A 9794-nucleotide genomic window follows, 5' to 3' on the forward strand; every position below is an offset into this window, starting at 1 on the left:
CATTATCTTATATTATCTTATATTATCTTATATTATCTCTTATATTATCATATATTATATATTATCTCATATTATCCAACACTATCTTATATTATCTTATATTATCCTATATTATCTTATATTATCCTATAATATCTTTTATTATCCAGAACTATCTTATATTATCTATATTATCCTACATTATCTTATATTATCTTATATTATCCAACACTCTCTTATATTATCATATATTATCCTATATTATCTCTTATATTATCCTATAATATATTATCTGAAATTTATCTTATATTATCTTATTATCTTATATTTATCTTATATTATCTTATATTATCCAAACTATCTTATATTATCTTATATTATCCTACATTATCTTATATTATCCTATATTATCTTATTTTAACTTATATTATCCTATATTATCTTATATTATCTGAAATGATCTTATATTATCCTATAATATATTATCTAAATTATCTTATATTATCTTATAATATTAACTTATATTATCTATCTTATATTATCTTATATTATCCAACTTATTTATTTATCTTATATTATCCTAATTATCTATATTAACTTATATTATCTTATATTATCCTACATTATCTTATCTTATATTATCTTAAATAATATCTTATATTATCCTATATTATCTTATATTATTCTTATATTATTATATATTATATTATCTTAAATATTATCTTCTGTAGTATCCTATATTAACTTATATTATCCAACACTATCTTATATTATCCTATATTATCTTGAAGTAACTTATATTATCTTATATTATCCTATATTATCTTATATTAACTTATATTATCTTATATTATACAACACTATCTTATATTATCCTATAATATCTTATATTATCCTACATTATCTTATATTATTCTACATTATCTTATATTATCTTAAATATTATCTTCTGTAGTATCCTATATTAACTTATATTATCCAACACTATCTTATATTATCCTATATTATCTTGAAGTAACTTATATTATCTTATATTATCTTATATTATCCTATATTATTTTATGTAATCCTATAATGTCTTATATTATCCAATATTATCTTATATTATCCTATATTATCTTATATTATCTTATATTATCCTATATTATTTTATGTTATCCTATAATATCTTATAATAGCCTATATTATCATATAAATATTTCTTACATTGGTACCCCAGGTCATCTTAGGTTTCATTACATACAGTCGAGAAGAACTACTGAATATAAGAGCAGCGTCAACTCACCATCAGTACGACCAAGAATATGACTTTCCCGGAGCGGATCCTGTGTTCTGCCTTCCACCCAGGACAACGGAATGGATCCCAGCCGGCGACCCAAAAAACGACTTCGTAAAAGGGGGAAAGGAAGCGGTCTTCTGGTCAGGCTCCGGAGACGGGCACATCGCGCGCCACTTTCTAGCATTCTACTCGCCATTGTCCAGTCTCTTGACAAGAAGGTTGATGAAATCCGAGCAAGGGTAGCATTCCAGAGGGACATCAGAGACTGTAACAGTCTTTGCTTCACGGAAACATGGCTGGTTTCTCCACGCATCGCGCCGACAGAAACAAACATCTTTCAGGTAAGAAGAGGGGCGGGGGTGTATGCTTCATGGTTAACGAGACGTGGTGTGGCCACAACAACATACAGGAACTCAAGTCCTTCTGTTCACCTGATTTAGAATTCCTCACAATCAAATGTAGACCGCATTATCTACCAAGGGAATTCTCTTTGATTATAATCACAGCCGTATATATTCCCCCCCAAGCAGACACATCGATGGCTCTGAACAAACTTTATTTGACTCTTTGCAAACTGGAATCAATATATCCTGTGGCTGCATTCATTGTAGCTGGGGATTTTAACAAGGCTAATCTGAAAACAAGACTCCCTAAATTTTATCAGCATATCGATTGCGCAACCAGGGCTGGAAAAACCTTGGATCATTGCTATTCTAACTTCCGCGACGCATATAAGGCCCTGCCCCACTCTCCTTTCGGAAAAGCTGACCACGACTCAATTTTGTTGATCCCTGCCTACAGACAGAAACTAAAACAAGAGGCTCCCACGCTGAGGTCTGTCCAACGCTGGTCCGACCAAGCTGACTCCACACTCCAAGACTGCTTCCATCACGTGGTCTGGGATATGCTTCGTATTGCATCAAACAACAACATTGACGAATACGCTGATTCGGTGAGCAGGTTCATTAAAACGTGCGTTGAAGATGTCGTTCCCATAGCAACGATTAAAACATTCCCTAACCAGAAACCGTGGATTGATGGCAGCATTCGCGTGAAACTGAAAGCGCGAACCACTGCTTTTAATCAGGGCAAGGTGACCGGAAACATGACCGAATACAAACAGTGTAGCTATTCCCTCCGCAAGGCAATCAAACAAGCTAAGCGTCAGTATAGCGACAAAGTAGAATCTCAATTCAACGGCTCAGACACAAGAGGCATGTGGCAGGGTCTACAGTCAATCACGGATTACAGGAAGAAAACCAGCCCCGTTGCGGACCAGGATGTCTTGCTCCCAGACAGACTAAATAACTTTTTTGCCCGCTTTGAGGACAATACAGTGCCACTGACACGGCCTGCAACCAAAACATGCGGACTCTCCTTCACTGCAGCCGACGTGAGGAAAACATTTAAACGTGTTAACCCTCGCAAGGCTGCAGGCCCAGACGGCATCCCCAGCCGCGCCCTCAGAGCATGCGCAGACCAGCCGGCTGGTGTGTTTACGGACATATTCAATCAATCCCTATCCCGGTCTGTTGTTCCCACATGCTTCAAGAGGGCCACCATTGTTCCTGTTCCCAAGAAAGCTAAGGTAACTGAGCTAAATGACTACCGCCCGTAGCACTCACTTCCGTCATCATGAAGTGCTTTGAAAGACTAGTCAAGGACCATATCACCTCCACCCTACCTGACACCCTAGACCCACTCCAATTTGCTTACCGCCCAAATAGGTCCACAGACGATGCAATCTCAACCACACTGCACACTGCCCTAACCCATCTGGACAAGAGGAATACCTATGTGAGAATGCTGTTCATCGACTACTGCTCGGCATTCAACACCATAGTGCCCTCCAAGCTCGTCATCAAGCTCGAGACCCTGGGTCTCGACCCCGCCCTGTGCAACTGGGTACTGGACTTCCTGACGGGCTGCCCCCAGGTGGTGAGGGTAGGCAACAACATCTCCACCCCACTGATCCTCAACACTGGGGCCCCACAAGGGTGCGTTCTGAGCCCTCTCCTGTACTCTCTGTTCACCCACGACTGTGTGGCCACCTCACCAGGTGGTGAGGGTAGGCAACAACATCTCCACCCCGCTGATCCTCAACACTGGGGCCCCACAAGGGTGCGTTCTGAGCCCTCTCCTGTACTCTCTAGTCACCCACGACTGTGTGGCCACGCACGCCTCCAACTTAATCATCAAGTTTGCGGACGACACAACAGTGGTAGGCTTGATTACCAACAACAACGAGACGGCCTACAGGGAGGAGGTGAGGGCCCTCGGAGTGTGGTGTCAGGAAACAGCAGAGGGAACACCCCCTATCCACATCGATGGAACAGTAGTGGAGAGGGTAGTAAGTTTTAAGTTCCTCGCGTACACATCACAGACAAACTGAATTGGTCCACCCACACAGACAGCATCGTGAAGAAGGCGCAGCAGCGCCTCTTCAACCTCAGGAGGCTGAAGAAATTCGGCTTGTCACCAAAAGCACTCACAAACTTCTACAGATGCACAATCGAGAGCATCCTGTCGGGCTGTATCACCGCCTGGTACGGCAACTGCTCCGCCCACAACCGTAAGGCTCTCCAGAGGGTAGTGAGGTCTGCACAACGCATCACCGGGGGCAAACTACCTGCCCTCCAGGACACCTACATCACCCGATGTCACAGGAAGGCCATAAAGATCATCAAGGACAACAATCACCCGAGCCGCTGCCTGTTCACCCCGCTATCATCCAGAAGGCGAGGTCAGTACAGGTGCATCAAAGCTGGGACCGAGAGACTGAAAAACAGCTTCTATCTCAAGGCCATCAGACTGTTAAACAGCCACCACTAACATTGAGAGGCTGCTGCCAACACACTGACTCAACTCCAGCCACTTTAATAATGGGAATTGATGGGAAATGATGTCAAATATATCACTAGCCACTTTAAACAATGCTACCTATTATAATGTTTACATATCCTACATTATTCATCTCATATGTATACGTATATACTGTACTCTATATCATCTACTGCATCTTTATGTAATACATGTATCACTAGCCACTTTGTTTACATACTCATCTCATATGTATATACTGTACTCAATACCATCTACTGTATCTTGCCTATGCCACTCTGTACCATCACTCATTCATATATATTTATGTACATATTCTTTATGCCCTTACACTTGTGTCTATAAGGTAGTAGTTTTGGAATTGTTAGCTAGATTACTTGTTGGTTATTACTGCATTGTCGGAACTAGAAGCACAAGCATTTAGCACAATTAACATCTGCTAACCATGTGTATGTAACCAATAACATCTGCTAACCATGTGTATGTAACCATTAACATCTCTGCTAACCATGTGTATGTAACCAAATCAAACCATTGTATGTGACCACCATTGAACATCATTTGAAATAACATCTGTCATGTGTAAACATGATGTGAGCATTATAGCCAGGGCCAACATTTATATTATAGCAGGTAGTTTATTACGGGTATTAGGGGCTTTATATTATAGCAGGTAGTTTATTACGGGTATTATATTATAGCAGGTAGTTTATTACGGGTATTAGGGGCTTTATATTATAGCAGGTAGTTTATTACGGGTATTAGGGGCTTTATATTATAGCAGGTAGTTTATTACGGGTATTATATTATAGCAGGTAGTTTATTACGGGTATTAGGGTCTTTATATTATAGCAGGTAGTTTATTACGGGTATTAGGGTCTTTATATTATAGCAGGTAGTTTATTACGGGTATTAGGGGCTTTATATTATAGCAGGTAGTTTATTACGGGTATTATTATAGCAGGTAGTTTATTACGGGTATTATATTATAGCAGGTAGTTTATTACGGGTATTAGGGGCTTTATATTATAGCAGGTAGTTTATTACGGGTATTAGGGGCTTTATATTATAGCAGGTAGTTTATTACGGGTATTATATTATAGCAGGTAGTTTATGACCTGCATTAAGGGCTTTATATTATAGCAGGTAGTTTATTACGGGTATTAAGGGCTTTATATTATAGCAGGTAGTTTAGTACGGGTATTATATTATAGCAGGTAGTTTATTACGGGTATTAGGGCTTTATTATAGCAGGTAGTTTATTACGGGTATTATAGCAGGTAGTTTATTACGGGTATTAGGGCTTTATATTATAGCAGGTAGTTTATTACGGGTATTATATATATATAGCAGGTAGTTTATTACGGGTATTAGGGCTTTATATTATAGCAGGTAGTTTATTACGGGTATTATATTATAGCAGGTAGTTTATTACGGGTATTATTTATATTATAGGGGTAGTTTATTACGGGTATTATTTATATTATAGCAGGTAGTTTATTACGGGTATTAGGGGCTTTATATTATAGCAGGTAGTTTATTACGGGTATTATATTATAGCAGGTAGTTTATTACGGGTATTAGGGGCTTTATATTATAGCAGGTAGTTTATTACGGGTATTAGGGGTAGTTTATTACTTTATATTATAGCAGGTAGTTTATTACGGGTATTAGGGGCTTTATATTATAGCATGTTTATTACTATTAGCAATTATAGTGTCTTGTGTCATCTATAATTCATCCATTAGGGGCTTTATATTATAGCATGCTGCAAGTGTCTTGTGTCATCTATTTCATCCATACATTTGCTTAACTCACTAATGCATTAAAAAACGTATGTGTGTGAATGGATATATTGAGTCACTGAATAAATGTGCAAATCCATTGAAGAATACATTTGCATAGAATTTACATTTTTAATAGATATTTTTAAACATCTTTAAAAAATGAGAGTGAAGTGTTTCAATTATAATTCAGATGATACTTGATATTTTATTCCAGTGTGGCACATTGTTATAAATATTTCAATTATTTTCTCAACATGTTCAGCATAAACAATCTCTAAACCAATTAGCACAGTAGCCTGCTGAGAGATGAATCCAACAGCCGATGACATTTGACAACGTTACATAAATACATGTAGCAGGTCATTTAGTTTGCAGCCCAAATGGCATCCCATTCCCTACATAGTGCACTACTGTTGAGCAGGGGCACTATGTAGGGAACAATGATCCATTCGCGACAGGCCCCCTGCAATCCTCTGACCTCCTGAAGAAATATTGACAGGATCAAAACACAGACAACCCAGACAACCTAGAATACCCAGAATACCAAGAATACCCAGACAACCCACACAACCCAGACAACCCAGAATACCAAGAATACCCAGACAACATAGACAACCCAGACAACCCAGAATACCAAGAGTACCCAGACAACCTAGACAACCCAGAATACCAAGAATACCCAGACAACCTAGACAACCCAGACAACCCAGAATACCAAGAATACCAGACAATGTAGACAACCTAGACAACCCAGACAACCCAGAATACCAAGAATACCAGACAATGTAGACAACCTAGACAACCCAGAGACAACCCAGACAACCTAGACAACCCAGACAACCCAGACAACCCAGACAACCCAGAATACCAAGAATACCCAGACAACCCAGACAACCTAGATAACCCAGACAACCCAGACAACCCAGACCCAGACAACCTAGATAACCCAGACAACCTAGATAACCCAGACAACCTAGATAACCCAGACAACCCAGACAACCCAACAAAAACAAAAAACAGACAGCCCAGACAACTCAGATATTTGGTTGTCCTAATATATACTGATGGTTGTCCTAATATATACTGATGGTTGTCCTAATATATACTGATGGTTGTCCTAATATATACTGATGGTTGTCCTAATATATACTGATGGTTGTCCTAATATATACTGATGGTTGTCCTAATATATACTGATGGTTGTCTGATGGTTGTCCTAATATATACTGATGGTTGTCTGATGGTTGTCCGAATATATACTGATGGTTGTCCTAATATATACTGATGGTTGTCTGATGGTTGTTCTATTATATACTGATGGTTGTCTGATGCTTGTCCTAATATATACTGATGGTTGTCTGATGGTTGTCCTAATATATACTGATGGTTGTCTGATGGTTGTTCTATTATATACTGATGGTTGTCTGATGCTTGTCCTAATATATAGTGATGGTTGTCTGATGGTTGTTCTATTATATACTGATGGTTGTCTGATAGTTGTCCTAATATATACTGATGGTTGTCTGATAGTTGTCCTAATCAATACTGATGGTTGTCTGATGGTTGTCCTAATATATACTGATGGTTGTCCTAATCAATACTGATGGTTGTCCTAATCAATACTGATGGTTGTCCTAATCAATACAGATGGTTGTCCTAATCAATACAGATGGTTGTCCTAATCAATACTGATGGTTGTGCTCGGCTGCTACACATAAGGATAGTAGACAGTATACTGACATATCTGACTGTTATTTGTCTGGTATCTGTCTGGTATCTGTCTGGTATCTGACTGTTATCTGACTGTTATCTGACTGTTATCTGACTGTTATCTGACTGGTATCTGACTGGTATCTGACTGGTATCTGACTGGTATCTGTCTGTTATCTGACTGTTATCTGTCTGGTATCTGTCTGGTATCTGACTGGTATCTGTCTGTTATCTGACTGGTATCTGTCTGTTATCTGACTGTTATCTGTCTGGTATCTGTCTGTTATCTGACTGTTATCTGACTGTTATCTGACTGGTATCTGACTGGTATCTGTCTGGTATCTGACTGGTATCTGTCTGTTATCTGTCTGTTATCTGACTGTTTAGCTGTCTGGTATCTGACTGGTATCTGACTGGTATCTGTCTGTTATCTGACTGTTATCTGTCTGTTATCCGACTGTTATCTGTCTGTTATATGTCTGTTATCTGACTGTTATCTGTCTGTTATCTGTCTGTTATCTGTTGGTATCTGACTGTTATCTGTCTGGTATCTGTCTGGTATCTGTCTGTTATCTGACTGTTATCTGTCTGTTATCCGACTGTTATCTGACTGTTATATGTCTGTTATTTGACTGTTATAACTGTGTCATGACTTTGGCCTCTTTGGGTATAGCAACCCCCCCCTTGCCTCCTCCAACTAGGCTGCTGTGGTCAGAGGTCGTAAATTCCTGAGAAGACCTCATGGACACACAGTTATAGAGAGTAGTTTTTCATGGAGAACAAAGGAAATCCTTCCACCTCACAGAACATGAGGTACGAACAAATTTCGCGTTCCGGAGAAAGTGTAATCCAGAATCCAGCTAGGAACTGGTCCGTTTGGAACAACTTGGGACGCTCATGGGAGACGGTGTGGCCACATTACCATAACGCTGTTTATATAATAGCCTCAGATATGAGGTTTACATCTAATTGTTGTATAAGATGAATGAGTGAGTATGATACTGTTTGTATAATTGTGTAATATGATTTTGGACTGTTTAATGCAAAAATACAATTCTCTTTAGGTTTGAACTAAATCAGAGGACCGCCCCTGGGCCCAGTTAGGGTCAGACATCCTGGGACAGCCCTTTTCTGCCATTCCGAATTAAACCCAACTTTGAGAAATTATTAGCAGACCATGTTTCTCTCAATCACGAGAGTACAAAGGTTGTAGACCATTTCTGAATCTTTTAACCATACCACGTGGTTAAACTCATAGACTATCGATACCGACAGAATGAGAACAAGTCATTGATATTAATTACTAGTCTGCAGCTAGGAATTTGGTATCATTGAACGCGAAGAACGACAACCGCCGAAACATCCTTTCTATAACGAATATCACTTTGAACTATCCCCTCTAACCAAGACAGAGAGAGAGAGGAAAGAGACAGACAATTCTACAAAGACACTAACTTTTCACCAGCAATCAAGACAACACACTGAGCGCAAATATATATATTGATTGCAATTGTTCCCGAATGAGTGAGTGTTCATGTGTAAAGGATTAGCATTTCAATTGTTATAATTATCACTCTGTAGTGACTTCTTAGTCGACTCCCACTTCCCCTTTTGTCTAACAAGCCACCATGCCGGTTTAGCTCACTAGGGCACATTCCCCTTCATTACATTTACCTTGTTTGTTTATGCATTTCTGTGAATTAATTAGTTAGTAAATAAATGATTTAAGACAATTGATGTATGGATGACTCATAGTGAAAACTGGGTTTGTGCAGATAACCAACAATTTACGACGTTTGGAATGAGACTAACATGAGGTAAAGTAAATAATTCATTAATTCGAAGACTAATTGATCAGATAAAATATCTGAAAAGTTATTTTAGAAAATTATAACTTTGTAATCTGAAAATGTTTCCTTGGTGCCCCAAACTTCCAGGTTAATTAGTTACGTGATTAATCAGTTGATCGCGCAGTAACTAATTACAGAGAATCTTTGATAAAAACTATCCGTCTTCAGTTAATGATAGTAAAGACACGACATCTATCTGTTATCTGACTGTTATCTGATTTTTATCTGACTGTTATCTGTCTGGTATGTTATGTGACTGTTATCTGTCTGTTATGGTGACTGTTATCTGACTGTTATCAGACTGTTTCAGACTATCTGACTGTTATCTGCTGTTATCTGTCTGTTATC

The sequence above is a fragment of the Oncorhynchus tshawytscha genome, linkage group LG26 (genome assembly GCF_018296145.1).
Source record: "Oncorhynchus tshawytscha isolate Ot180627B linkage group LG26, Otsh_v2.0, whole genome shotgun sequence".
NCBI lineage: Eukaryota > Metazoa > Chordata > Actinopteri > Salmoniformes > Salmonidae > Oncorhynchus > Oncorhynchus tshawytscha.